The sequence below is a fragment of the Salmo salar genome, chromosome ssa21, assembly GCF_905237065.1.
Source record: "Salmo salar chromosome ssa21, Ssal_v3.1, whole genome shotgun sequence".
NCBI classification, from domain to species: Eukaryota; Metazoa; Chordata; class Actinopteri; order Salmoniformes; family Salmonidae; genus Salmo; species Salmo salar.
The window spans coordinates 9,957,839-9,972,378 of NC_059462.1; the positions used below are offsets into that span (position 1 = coordinate 9,957,839).

At 41.3% G+C, this 14,540-nt stretch overlaps 1 protein-coding gene across 1 annotated transcript in view; it reads left to right on the plus strand.

Annotated features, from left to right (window-relative positions):
• Positions 1 to 14,540, plus strand: part of LOC106581700 (inactive dipeptidyl peptidase 10) — a 318,157-nt gene that overhangs the window by 38,675 nt on the left and 264,942 nt on the right. The window lies entirely within an intron of this gene.

The window sequence follows — 14,540 nt, forward strand, 5'->3', positions numbered from 1 at the left end:
CCAAAAAGAGTGGGAAGAGAAAGAGGACTAGACTAGTTGATAAATGGCTTGGTGAAGTAATGGACATCTGATCTCTCAATGAGAGAGCAAATCAGAGATATTGGGCAGGAAAATAAAACCGCTCGCTAAACTCAGATAGCACCTCAATCCGTCTCTTAAAGTCCCAGTGCAATCAAAAATGTGATTTCCATATGTTTTATACATACACTGCTCAAAAAAATAAAGGGAACACTTAAACAACACAATGTAACTCCAAGTCAATCACACTTCTGTGAAATCAAACTGTCCACTTAGGAAGCAACACTGATTGACAATAGCTTTCACATGCTGTTGTGCAAATGGAATAGACAACAGGTGGAAATTATAGGCAATTAGCAAGACACCCCCAATAAAGGAGTGGTTCTGCAGGTGGTGACCACAGACCACTTCTCAGTTCCTATGCTTCCTGGCTGATGTTTTGGTCACTTTTGAATGCTGGCGGTGCTTTCACTCTAGTGGTAGCATGAGACGGAGTCTACAACCCACACAAGTGGCTCAGGTAGTGCAGCTCATCCAAGATGGCACATCAATGCGAGCTGTGGCAAGAAGGTTTGCTGTGTCTGTCAGCGAAGTGTCCAGAGCATGGAGGCGCTACCAAGAGACAGGCCAGTACATCAGGAGACGTGGAGGAGGCCGTAGGAGGGCAGCAACCCAGCAGCAGGACCGTTACCGCCGCCTTTGTGCAAGGAGGAGCAGGATGAGCACTGCCAGAGCCCTGCAAAATGACCTCCAGCAGGCCACAAATGTGCATGTGTCTGCTCAAACGGTCAGAAACAGACTCCATGAGGGTGGTATGAGGGCCCGACGTCCACAGGTGGGGGTTGTGCTTACAGCACAACACCGTGCAGGACGTTTGGCATTTGCCAGAGAACACCAAGATTGGTAAATTCGCCACTGGCACCCTGTGCTCTTCACAGATGAAAGCAGGTTCACACTGAGCACATGTGACAGAGTCTGGAGACGCCGTGGAGAACGTTCTGCTGCCTGCAACATCCTCCAGCATGACCGGTTTGGCGGTGGGTCAGTCATGGTGTGGGGTGGCATTTCTTTGGGGGGCCACACAGCATGTGCTCGCCAGAGGTAGCCTGACTGCCATTAGGTACCGAGATGAGATCCTCAGACCCCTTGTGAGACCATATGCTGCTGCGCTTGGCCCTGGGTTCCTCCTAATGCAAGACAATGCTAGACCTCATGTGGCTGGAGTGTGTCAGCAGTTCCTGCAAGAGGAAGGCATTGATGCTATGGACTGGCCCGCCCGTTCCCCAGACCTGAATCCAATTGAGCACATTGGGACATCATGTCTCGCTCCATCCACCAACGCCACGTTGCACCACAGACTGTCCTGGAGTTGGCGGATGCTTTAGTCCAGGTCTGGGAGTAGATCCCTCAGGAGACCATCCGCCACCTCATCAGGAGCATGCCCAGGCATTGTAGGGAGGTCATACAGGCACGTGGAGGCCACACACACTACTGAGCCTCATATTGACTTGTTTTAAGGACATTACATCAAAGTTGGATCAGCCTGTAGTGTGGTTTTCCACTTTAATTTTGAGTGTGACTCCAAATCCAGACCTCCATGGGTTGATAAATTGGATTTCCAGTCATTATTTTTGTGTGATTTTGTTGACAGCACATTCAACTATGTAAAGAAAAAAGTATTTAATAAGATTTCATTCGTTCAGATCTAGGATGTGTTATTTTAGTGTTCCCTTTATTTTTTTGAGCAGTGTATTTCCACAGTATGAGGTTGGAATAATACTATGAAATTGTAAAAATTATGATAATGCCCTTTTAGCGCAAGAGCTGTTTGGTGGGATAGAGTTTTGTCCTGCCTGGTGACAGGCGGGAAATTAATAAACAGACATTCCCTTTTTTCTTTATTTTGGCCAATATTTTTGTCCATGCAGCTTCTGTGAAAAGTTGGGACTCATTAGGCCTACAGTGCCTTCAGAAAGTATTAAAACCCCTTGACTTATTCCACATTTTGTTGTGTTACAGCCTGAATTAAAAATTGATTAAATCAGTGTATCTCACCCATCTACACACTATACCCCATAATGACAAAATGAAAAAATGTTTATATAAATATTTGCACATTTATTGAAACTGAAATACAGAAATATTTAATTTACATAACTAGTCAATAGATTAGATTCACCTTTGGCAACAATTACAGCTGTGTCTTTCTGGTTAAGTCTTGAAGAGCTTTGCACACCTGGTTTGTACAATATTTGCACATTCTTGAAAAAATTCTTCAAGCTCTGTTAAGTTGGTTGTTGGTCATTGCTAGACAGCAATTTTCAAGTCTTGCCATAGATTTTCAAACCATTTTTAAGTCAAAACTGTAACTAGGCCACTCAGGAACATTCAATGTCGTCTTGGTAAGCAACTCCACTGTACAGTGCATTTGGAAAGTACCGTAATTACCGGACTATTAAGCGCACCTGAATATAAGCCGCACCCACTGAATTACATTTTTTTATTTTTTTTAACATAAATAAGCCGCACATGTCTATAAGCCGCAGGTGCCTACCGGTACATTGAAACAAATGAACTTTACACAGGCTTTAACGAAACAAGGCTTGTAACAAAAATAAATAGGCTTTAACGAAACACGGCTTGTAACAAAAATAAATAAGCTTTAACGAAACACGGCTTGTAACAAAAAAAATGTTTTGCAGTAAACAGTAGCCTACCAAGAAAGTCATTGGTCACTATCTTCCTCCTCCTTATGTAAATATCATTTATGTAAATATCACATTTACATAAGTATTCACATCTTTTACCCAGTACTTTGTAGAAGCACCGTTAGCAGCGATTACAGCCTTGTGTCTTCTTGGGAATGACGCTACAAACTTGGCACACCTGTATTTGGGGAGTTTCTCCCATTCTTCTCTCCATATCCTCTCAAGCTCTGTCAGGTTGAATTAGGAGTGTCGCTGCACAGCCATTTTCAGGTCTCTCCAGAGATGTTCGATCGGGTTCAAGTCCGTGCTCTGGCTGGGCCACTCAAGGACATTCAGAGACTTGTCCCAAAGCCACTCCTATCTTGTCTTGGCTGTGTGCTTAGGGCCGTTTTCCTGTTGGAAGGTGAACCTTTGCCCCAGTCTGAGGTCCTGAAAGCTCTGGACCAGGTTTTCATCAAGGATCTCTCTGTACTTTGCTCAGTTAATTTTTCCCTCGATCCAGACTAGTCTCACAGTCCCTGCCGCTGAAAAACATCCCCACAGCATGATGCTGCCACTACCATACTTCACAGTAGGGATGGTTCCAGGTTTCCTCCAGACGTGACACTCAGGTAAAAGAGTTCAATCTTGTTTTCATCAGATCAGAGAATCTTGTTCTCATGGTCTGAGAGTCCTTTAGGTGCCTTTTGGCAAACTCCAAGCGGGCAGTCATCTGCCTTTTACTGAGGAGAGGCTTCCGTCTGGCCACTCTACCATAAAGGCCTGATTGGTGGAGTACTGCAAAGATGGTTGTCCTTCTGGAAGGTTCTCCCATCTCCACAGAGGAACTCTGGAGCTCTGTCAGAGTGACCATCGGGTTCTTGGTCACCTCCCTGACCAAGGCCCTTCTCCCCAGATTGCTGAGTTTGGCCAGCAGATTGCTGAGTTTGGCCAGAAGGCCAGCATCCCGGAGTCTCCTCTTCACTGTTGATGTTGAGACTGGTGTTTTGCAGGTACTATTTAATGAAGCTGCCAGTTGAGGACTTGTGAGGCGTCTGTTTCTCAAACTAGACACTCTGTACTTGTCCTCTTGCTCAGTTGTGCACCAGGGCCTCCCACTTCTCTTTCTATTCTGTTTAGAGCCAGTTTCCTCTGTTCTGTGAAGGGAGTAGTACACAGCATTGCACGAGATCTTCAGTTTCTTGGCAATTTCTCGCATGGAATAGCCTTCATTTCTCAGAACAAGAATAGACTGACGAGTTTCAGAAGACAGGTCTTTGTTTCTGGCCATTTTGAGCCTGTAATCGAACCCACAAATGCTGATGCTCCGGATACTCAACTAGTCTAAAGAAGGCCAGTTTTATTGCTTCTTTAATCAGGACAACAGTTTTCAGCTGTGCTATTATAATTGCAAAAGGGTTTTCTAATGATCAATTAGCCTATTAAAATGATGAACTTGGATTAGCTAACACAACGTGCCATTGGAACGCAGGAGTGATGGTTGCTGATAATGGGCCTCTGTACGCCTATGTAGATATTCCATAAAAAATCTGCCTTTTCCAGCTACAATAGTCATTTACAACATTAACAATGTCTACACTGTATTTCTGATCAATTTGATGTTATTTTAATGGACAAAACATTTGCTTTTCTTTCAAAAACAAGGGCATTTCTAAGTGACCCCAAACTTCTGAACAGTAGTGTATGTTTTGGAAAATGTGTATTCTGTACAGGCTTCATTCCTTTCACTCTGTCATTTATGTTAGTACTGTGGGGTAACTACAATGTTGTTGATCTATCCTCAGTTTTCTCCTATCACAGCTATTAAACTCTGTAACTATTTTAAGGTAACCATTGGCCTCATGGTGAAAACCCTAAACCATTTCCTTCCCTCTGGTAAATGAGTTATGAAGGATGCCAGTATCTTTGCAGTGACTGGTAGTATGGATACACCAATACAAACTGTAGTTAATAACTTAACTGTGCTCAAAGAGATATTCAATGTTTGCTTTTTTAAAATAATGTTTCACCCATCTAGCAATAGGTGCCCTTCTTTGTGAGGCATTGGAAAACCTCCCTGGTCTTTGTGTTTGAATCTGTGTTTGAAATTCATTGCTTGATGGATGGACCTTTCAAATAATTGTATGTCTGGGGTACAGAGATGAGGTCATTAAAATATCACGTTGAACACTATTGTTAAGCACATTTTTACTCCTGAACTTATTTAGGCTTGCCATAACAAAGGGGTTTAATACTTATTGAATCCAAACATTTCAGCTTTTAATTTTATTAATTAGTAAAAATATTTAAAAACATAATTACACTTTGACATTATGGGGTATTGTGTGTAGGCCAGTGACACACATCTCAATTTAATAAATTTTAAATTCAGGCTGTATCACAACACAATTTGGAAAAAGTCAAGGTGTGTGAATACTTTCTGAAGGCATCCTATGTTTGAGGCCCATTGAATGAACGGTGTCCGTGATTGTAGGAAGTCTGTTTAGGAATATCAAGTTATTACAATAGAATGCTTATTGTTTTTCCTTCATAGTTTTGTTAAAAAATGCACCACATGTTCGAGGCATGGACAATTGAACATTGCCCAGTGGATATAATAAGATTAGCCTATGCATTGCTGTTGAAATGGCCTGTTAATGACGTTGTCACATGAAAGGCAAACAAACAAACAAACAGGTAAATAGCCTAGGCTATAAGCAGATTCCGGACCAAGGACAGCAATCGGAATTCCAGCGATTTCACAGTTAGGTCCAACAGATGAAAGAAGAAGATTTCATTTTTTTGTGTGGACGAATATTTCCATTTTGAAGCCAATAAAAACATCTAGATTGACTATTGTAGGGTTACTGTATACTATTTTTAATAAACTATCTTCAATGGATAGGACAAACATCCATGCCTCCTGCCATAGAGCCCTTAGGCCTACTTAACGACACATTGCCTTATGCTCATGGAAGGAGAGATGCAATTCATGATATCATGCTTCTGACCCAATCCTATTTAGAAATATTGTTGTTTTAAAAAACAGATGGATTGTTTTTCATTTATTTTGACTTAAAACCAACCTTATTATAAAGATTCACCGTCCATGTGTTAATGTTGAGAATGTACATGGCTTGAATGCAATGCAATTTCGTCTGCTATTTCTGGAGAAGTGCAAATATGATCTGTAAGATGGTTACATGATATTTAGAAAACGTTGCATTAACGAGCAGTATAACGGTGAGTGGACATTCCCCATTTCTCTTTATATTGGATCTTTATCAAGCTCCTGTGAAAAGTTTGGATGTGCATAAACCTCTCTTGTCTAAGTTGCCTTGTCTGTATTATACACCGAAGGGGAGCAGTTATGGTGCCTGTATTTAGACAGACTATTTTATAACAAGTTGTTTCATTTTTATTAGCCTAGTGAATTTAATTGTACTTATTGACTGCGTTTGGCATGTTCAGACTGCAATTTACAGTAGACCTAAACCTTGTGCCTTGATTTCTAAATAAATCACAAACTGTGCCACCAACAAAGCATCCCCAAACCATCACACTTCCGCCTCCATGCTTCACGGTGGGAACCATACATGCCGAGATCATCCATTAACCTACTCTGCATCACACAAAGACACGGCGGTTAGAACCAAAAATCTCAAATTGGGACTCATCATTCTAAAGGACAGATTTCCACTGGTTTAATATCCATTGCTTGTGTTTCTTGGCCCAAGCAAGGCTCTTCTTTTTATTGGTGTCCTTTAGTAGTGATTTCTTTGCAGCAATTCGACCATGAAGGCCTGATTCACACAGTCTCATCTGAACAGTTGATGTTGAGATGTGTCTGTTACTTGAACTCTGTGAAGCATTTATTTGGGCTGCAATTTCTGAGGCTGGTAACTCTAATGAACGTATCCTCTGCAGCAAAGGTAACTCTGGGTCTTCCTTTCCTGTGGTGGTCCTCATGAGAGCCAGGTCTTTGAATTTCCCATATTGACTGACCTTCATGTCTTAAAATAATGATGAACTGTTGTTTCTCTTTGCTTATTTGAGCTGTTCTTGCCATAATATGGACTTGGTCTTACCAAATAGGGCTATATTCTGTATACCATCCCTACCTTGTCACAACACAACTGATTGGCTTAATGCGTTTAAGAAGGAAATAAATTCCACAAATATATTTTTTAAAGGCACACCTGTTAATTGAAATGCATTCCAGGTGACGACCTCATGAAGCTGGTTGAGAGAATCCCAAGCGAGTGCAAAGCTATAAATTGACAGTAATTAAGTTTGTTTCTATAAGTGAAGATGTTTCAAGAAGTTCAGGCTAAAACAGGTTACTCTGATAACTCAAGTTTGGTTACAAAGTTTATAAAACATACCAAAAAACCTTTGGTATAGTGTCGCCATAATTTTTTAATTGAGTGTGATCATAATCATTCGGTTGCGTCCTAAATATCCCTCAGATGTGAGCTAAACAGCTAACTTGCACTTGATATGCGTTTTTAGGCTATGAGAAAGTGAACTCTTTCCAAACATTTAGCTCAGTTGTATACTGCTTTGCGATCTATTAACCTGTTAGGGCTAGGGGGCAGTATTTACACGGCCGGATAAAAAACGTACCCGATTTAATCTGGTTACTACTCCTACCCAGTAACTAGAATATGCATATAATTATTGGCTTTGGATAGAAAACACCCTAACGTTTCTAAAACTGTTTGAATGGTGTCTGTGAGTATAACAGAACTCATATGGCAGGCAAAAACCTGAGAAGATTCCTTACAGGAAGTGCCCTCTCTGACAAGATCTTGTTCTTCTTGTCTCTGTTTATTGAAGACTGAGGATCTTTGCTGTAACGTGACACTTCCTACGGCTCCCATAGGCTCTCAGAGCCCGGGAAAAAGCTGAATGATATCAAGGCAGCCCCAGGCTGAAACACATTTGCGCTTTTGGCAAGTGGCCGATCAGAGGATAATGGGCTTAGGCGCGTGCACGAGTCGACCCCGTGCCTTATTTTCTTTCGTCTATTTACCTAAACGCAGATTCCCGGTCGGAATATTATTGTTTTTTTACGAGAAAAATGGCATAAAAATTTATTTTAAACAGCGGTTGACATGCTTTGAAGTACGGTAATGGAATATTTAGATTTTTTTTGTCACGAAATGCGCCGTGCTCGTAACCCTTATTTACCCTTTCGGATAGTGTCTTGAACGCACGAACAAAACGCCGCTGTTTGGATATAACTATGGATTATTTGGGACCAAACCAATATTTGTTATTGAAGTGGAAGGCCTGGGAGTGCATTCTGACGAAGAATACCAAAGGTAATCAAACTTTTCTAATAGTAAATCGGAGTTTGGTGAAGGCTAAACTTGCTGGGTGTCTAAATAGCTAGCCCTGTGATGCCGGGCTATCTACTTAGAATATTGCAAAATGTGCTTTCACCAAAAAGCTATTTTAAAATCGGACATATCGAGTGCATAGAGGAGTTCTGTATCTATAATTCTTAAAATAATTGTTATGCTTTTTGTGAACGTTTATCGTGAGTAATTTTGTAAATTGTTAGTAAATTCACCGGAAGTTTGCGGGGGTATGCTAGTTCTGAACGTCACATGCTAATGTAAAAAGCTGGTTTTTGATATAAATATGACCTTGATTGAACAAAACATGCATGTATTGTATAACATAATGTCCTAGGGTTGTCATCTGATGAAGATCATCAAAGGTTAGTGCTGCATTTAGCTGTCTTCTGGGTTTTTGTGACATTATATGCTAGCTTGAAAAAAGGGTGTCTGATTATTTCTGGCTGGGTACTCTGCTGACATAATCTAATGTTTTGCTTTCGTTGTAAAGCCTTTTTGAAATCGGACAGTGTGGTTAGATTAACGAGAGTCTTGTCTTTAAAATGCTGTAAAATAGTCATATGTTTCAGAAATTGAAGTAATAGCATTTCTAAGGTATTTGAATAACGCGCCACAGGATTCCACTGGCTGTTACGTAGGTGGGACGATTTGGTGCCACCTACCCTAGAGAGGTTAACAGCAAGGGTTTTATTAAATAGGCACAATATTTGTTAATGATGCATTGGCGATGTTCAAATTATTCACACAAAACGTACAGTATACACAAAAGCATTCACTTTGAAAGTCGATACATGTAGACCCTTCATATATAGGCTATGCGCAGCACTTCGTTCAATTTATCGAAACAGTTATTATTTTCTTGCTCAAACTGCAAGCAACACCTGTCAAACTTTTCTCTCAAAACACAGGGGTGTCGTTTCGCACGGAACTGGTACTATCAGACAGGGACACTCTGCCGCCCTAGGCGAGACAAAAATCGTTTGGCCTTGGGTTGGAAGAACATAACATAATAGCAGCCCAATTTAATAGGCCTATGCTACAAATACAACAATTTCTAACACATCTGGTCAGTAGGCTATATAATCAGTTCAATGTCAATAACATAGGCTACTATTTTCATTCTGACTACATTGATAAAATCACCAATGCCCTGGACGTTCTGCCGCCCTAGGCGAGAACAAAATAATTACATCTTAGATATCCTTATGAATCTAAGCATGGCACTTTCAAAGGTTACCTTTCCACCCAGACAGAGGCTCTACTGACGCAGAAAACTGTAAACGTCAACTACTGGCTACTCGTCCGTTGTATAACCCAACAACAGAAGTGCTTCCCTGAAAGCTGCCTGTGTTTAAACAAACATATTCTCTTTTCAGAAAGAGAAAAGCTCAATTAAAAGGACAGAATAGCAAAGTAAAAAAATTATATTTCCTCGAATATTATAGGCTGCAGTTTAGCTTCAGATTGTCATAGAGAGGAAACAATATATCCCCATAGGCATTGGAGTCACGTCTTTCAAGGGCATTTTAGATCTTGTTTCTACCATGAGGCATCACCGAGTAAGGCATTGTTGTAGAACGCTTGATATAATCTGGATACATTTTATGTATTCATTTCAAAATATAAAGCAAACAATAGATATCCTTTTTGCCCTTTTGTTTAAAAACCTGTCTGGGATAGGCGTTCCGCTAGCGACCCACCACGACCACATCCGGAGAAATTGCAGAGCGCCAAATTCAAAATACAGAAATACTCATAATAAACATTCATAAAAGATACAAGTGTTATACATTGGTTTAAAGATTAACTTCTTGTTAATCCAGCCGCTGTGTCAGATTTCAAAAAGGCTTTACGGCGAAAGCCTACCATGCGATTATCTGAGGACAGCGCCCCGCTTAGAAAAGCATACAAACATTCTCAAGCCAAGTAGAGGAGTCATAAAAAGTCAGAAATAGCAATACAATAATCACTTACCTTTGATGATCTTCATCTGGTTGCAGTCACAAGAGTCCCTGTTACACAAATGTTAATTTTGTTCGATAAAGTCCCTCTTTATATCCCAAAAACTGATTGAACTTGATTGAACAAAACATGCATGTATTGTATAACATAATGTCCTAGGAGTGTCATCTGATGAAGATCATCAAACGTTAGTGCTGCATTTAGCTGTGATTTTGGTTTTTGTGACATATATGCTTGCTTTGAAAATGGCTGTGTGATTATTTTTGGGAGGGTACTCTCCTGACATAATCTAATGTTTTGCTTTCGTTGTAAAGCCTTTTTGAAATCGGACGATGTGGTTGGATAGAGGAGAGTCTTGTCTTTAAAATGGTGTAAAATAGTCATATGTTTCAAAAATGGAAGTTTTTGCATTTTTGAGGTATTTGTAATTCGCGCCACTCTATGCCATTGGATATTGGTGAGGCATTCCGCTAGCAGAACGTCTGTCCCTAACTTAAACCGTCTAAACAGTAGGCAACAGTTCCCTTGACATACCTGGCCTTATTTGAAGTCCCTCTTGTGACTGTCACATTTGTATAGAGCCTCACACACATCACACATAACATGCTATCATTGCTATCATACTCTTTTACCACTTCACCAAATATTTTCCAAGCATTATTTTTCTGGCCCTCCCTCCTCTTTATCTTCAACTCTCAGTTCGCAGCTTTTGTCTTATTGAATTAAACTTTGACAATATCCTGTTTGCTGCTGTGGATTGACAACTTTTTCAGCTTTTTTTCTTCCCAAAAGCATAATTTGGCAATTGGCTGTGTAGGCTATTTAGTTAGTTATAGTTTAATGACCGACCCAAAACTCTTCCGCCCCGGATAAAACCGCAGGGATTGCTCGTTGAGTCAACCTGCCGTCAATTTCATATGGATCTACTGAAAAGAGAATTATAGTATGATGACAGTAGGAACCAATGTTTTATGTAGCCTATGAATTGCCATGCAGCCCATGGTAACCTTTATTTTTTACTTTTTTTTAATTTCACCTTTATTTAATCAGGTCAGCTAGTTGAGAACAAGTTCTCATTTACAACTGCGACCTGGCCAATATAAAGCAAAGCAGTGCGACACAAACAACAACACAGAGTTACACATGGAATAAACAAGCGTACAGTCAATAACACAATAGAATGAAAGAAAGTCTATTTACAGTGTGTGCAAATGGCGTGAGGAGGTAGGCAATAAATAGGCCATAGTAGCGAAATAATTAAAATTTAGCAGATTAACACTGGAGTGATAAATGAGCAGATGATTATGTACAAGTAGAGATACTGGTGTGGAAAAACAGCAGAAAAGTTAATAAAAACAATATGGGGATGAGGTAGGTAGATTGGATGGGCTATTTACAGATGGGCTATGTACAGCTGCAGTGATCGGTTAGCTGCTCAGGTAGCTGATGTTTAAAGTTAGTGAGGGAAATATAGGTCTCCAGCTTCAGCAATTTTTGCAACTCGTTCCAGTCACTGGCAGCAGAGAACTGGAAGGAAAGGTGGCCAAAGTAGGTGTTGGCTTTGGGGATGACCAGTGAGTTAAACCTGCTGGAGCGCGTGCTACGGGTGGGTGTTGTTATCGTGACCAGTGAGCTGAGATAAGGCGGAGCTTTACCTAGCATAGACTGATAGATGACCTGGAGCCAGTGGGTCTGACGATGAATATGTAGCGAGGGCCAGCCGACTAGAGCATACAGGTCACAGTGGTGGGTGGTATAAGGGGCTTTGGTAGCAAAACGGATGGCACTGTGATAGACTGCATCCAGTTTGCTGAGTAGAGTATTGGAAGCTATTTTGTAGATGACATCGCCAAAGTCGAGGATCGGTAGGATAGTCAGTTTTACTAGGGTAAGTTTGGCGGCATGAGTGAAGGAGGCTTTGTTGCGAAATAAAAAGCTGATTCTAGATTTGATTTGGGATTGGAGATGTTTAATATGAGTCTGGAAGGAGAGTTTACAGTCTAGCCAGACACCTAGGTAATTGTAGTTGTCCACATATTCTAGGTCAAAACCGTCCAGGGTAGTGATGCTAGTTGGGCGGGCGGGTGTGGGCAGCGAATGGTTGAAAAGCATGCATTTGGTTTTACTAGCGTTTAAGTGCAGTTGGAGGCCACGGAAGAAGTGTTGTATGGCTTTGAAGCTCGGTTGGAGGTTAGTTAACACAGTGTCCAAAGAAGGGCCAGATGTATACAGAATGGTGTCGTCTGCATAGAGGTGGATTAGGGAATCACCCGCAGCAAGAGCGACATAATTGATATATACAGAGAAAAGAGTCGGCCCGAGAATTGAACCCTGTGGTACCCCCATAGAGACTGCCAGAGGTCCGGACAACAGGCCCTCCGATTTGACACACTGAACTCTGTCTGAGAAGTAGTTGGTGAACCAGGTGAGGCAGTCATTTTAGTCTGCCGATAAGAATACGGTGATTGACAGAGTCGAAAGCCTTGGCCAGGTTGATGAAGACGGCTGCACAGTACTGTCTTTTATCGATGGCGGTTATGATATCGTTTAGTACCTTGAGCGTGGCTGAGGTGCACCCGTGACCAGCTCGGAAACCGGATTGCACAGCGTAGAAGGTAAGGTGGGATTTGAAATGGTCAGTGATCTGTTTATTAACTTGGCTTTCGAAGACTTTAGAGAGGCAGGGCAGGATGGATATAGGTCTATAACAGTTTGGGTCTAGAGTGTCACCCCCTTGAAAAATTAAATCATCCCAATCTTTAGGGATCTCGGACGATACGAAAGAGAGGTTGAGCAGACTGGTAATAGGGGTAGCTGGGGAGGCTCAGGCAAGTAGGTGCGGGGGGGGGTGGAGCTGTTGGCCGGGGCTGGGGTAGCCAGGAGGAAAGCATGGCCAGCCGTAGAGAAATGCTTATTGAAATTTTAGATTATCATGGATTTATCGGTGGTGACCGTGATACCTAGCCTCAGAGCAGTGGGCACTTGAACAGTCATTTCATTAAAGGTGGAATCTGCTGTTGAAACAACAACAAAGCCTGTACCCTGCTACTGTTTTTGGTAAACATATGGGGGATGGGGTTGAATAAATGTAACCACTCTCAAATTCATAGACAGACCTATGGATGTAAGGACTGACCATGGGCGTTTCCATGTAAAAAGCCCCTTGAGTACTAACGTGAAGTTCATGGGTGGACTTCAAAGTTGGTGTCAAATGAAAGCTAAGAGTCTATTTTGTTATTAAGGCAAATATGCATTTAATGTATATTTGACTTAAAAGATTTAGCCTAAAAAGTCTTAAAATATTAAAAGATAATAGAAATACAACAAGACACAATGTCAAAGTAAAGACCCCTGCCAACCAATATCAACATTTTATATTTAGTTTTGCAGAAATGATTTGCCTTCTGTAAGTTTATGAAATATTGTCTATTGGTCTTGTCATTCTTTTACCAAAAACCCACATATCTTTCAAATTTCTCTCCCTCATGAGGAAGGTGCAATTCCATCATAATGGAATTAGCTTTGACTTACGATCTCTCAGGTTTTTATGTGACCATGTTTTCCAAAAACTCAGTTTTTGCACTGTTGAATACTGTTAAATACAGTGCATTCAGAAAGTATTTAGACCCCTTGACTTAGAATAAATTATTTTTTCCCCTGATCAATCTAAACACAATACCCCATAATCATGGGGTATTGTAGTAAATCCAATTGGACGTGATTTGGAAAGGCACACACCTGTCTATATAAGGTCCACAGTTGACCGTGTATGTCAGAGCAAAAACCAAGCCATGAGGTCAAAGGAATTGTCTGTAGATCCCCGAGAGAGGATTGTGATGAGGCACAGATCTCAGGAAGGGTACCAAAAAATGTCTGCAGCATTTAAGGTCCCCAAGAACACAGTGGACTCCATCATTCTTAAATGAAAGAAGTTTGGAACCACCTTCCCAGAGCTGGCCGCCCGGCCAAACGGAGCAATCGGGGGAGAAGGGCCTTGGTCAGGGAGCTGACCAAGAACTTGATGGTCACTCTGACGGAGCTCTAGAGTTCCCCTGTGGAGATGGGAGAACCTCCCAGAAGGACAACCATCTTGTCACGTCCAGACCAGTAAAGGGGTCTTTTGTCATTGTAGTATGGTCAGAGCGTGGCGGGGGTATTTGTTTTGTGTGTTTTGGGGTTTTTGGTCTAGGGGATGTTGGTTCTAGTTTTCATTTTCTATGTTTCGACACGAGGCAGGTGTCTTTCGTTGTCTCTGATTGGAAGCCATACTTAGGCAGCCTGTTTTCCTTTGGGTTTTGTGGGTGGTTGTTTTCCGTTTTGTGTAAGTACCTGACGGAACTGTCGGTTGTCGGTTTTGCTAATTTTTGTAAAAGTGTTATCTCATTAAAATTAAAGAAGATGAGCACTATTCCCACTGCGCCTTGGTCTGTCTTTTACGACGATCCTGACACATCTCTGCAGCACTCCACCAATCAGGCCTTTATGGTAGAGTGGCCAGACGGAAGCC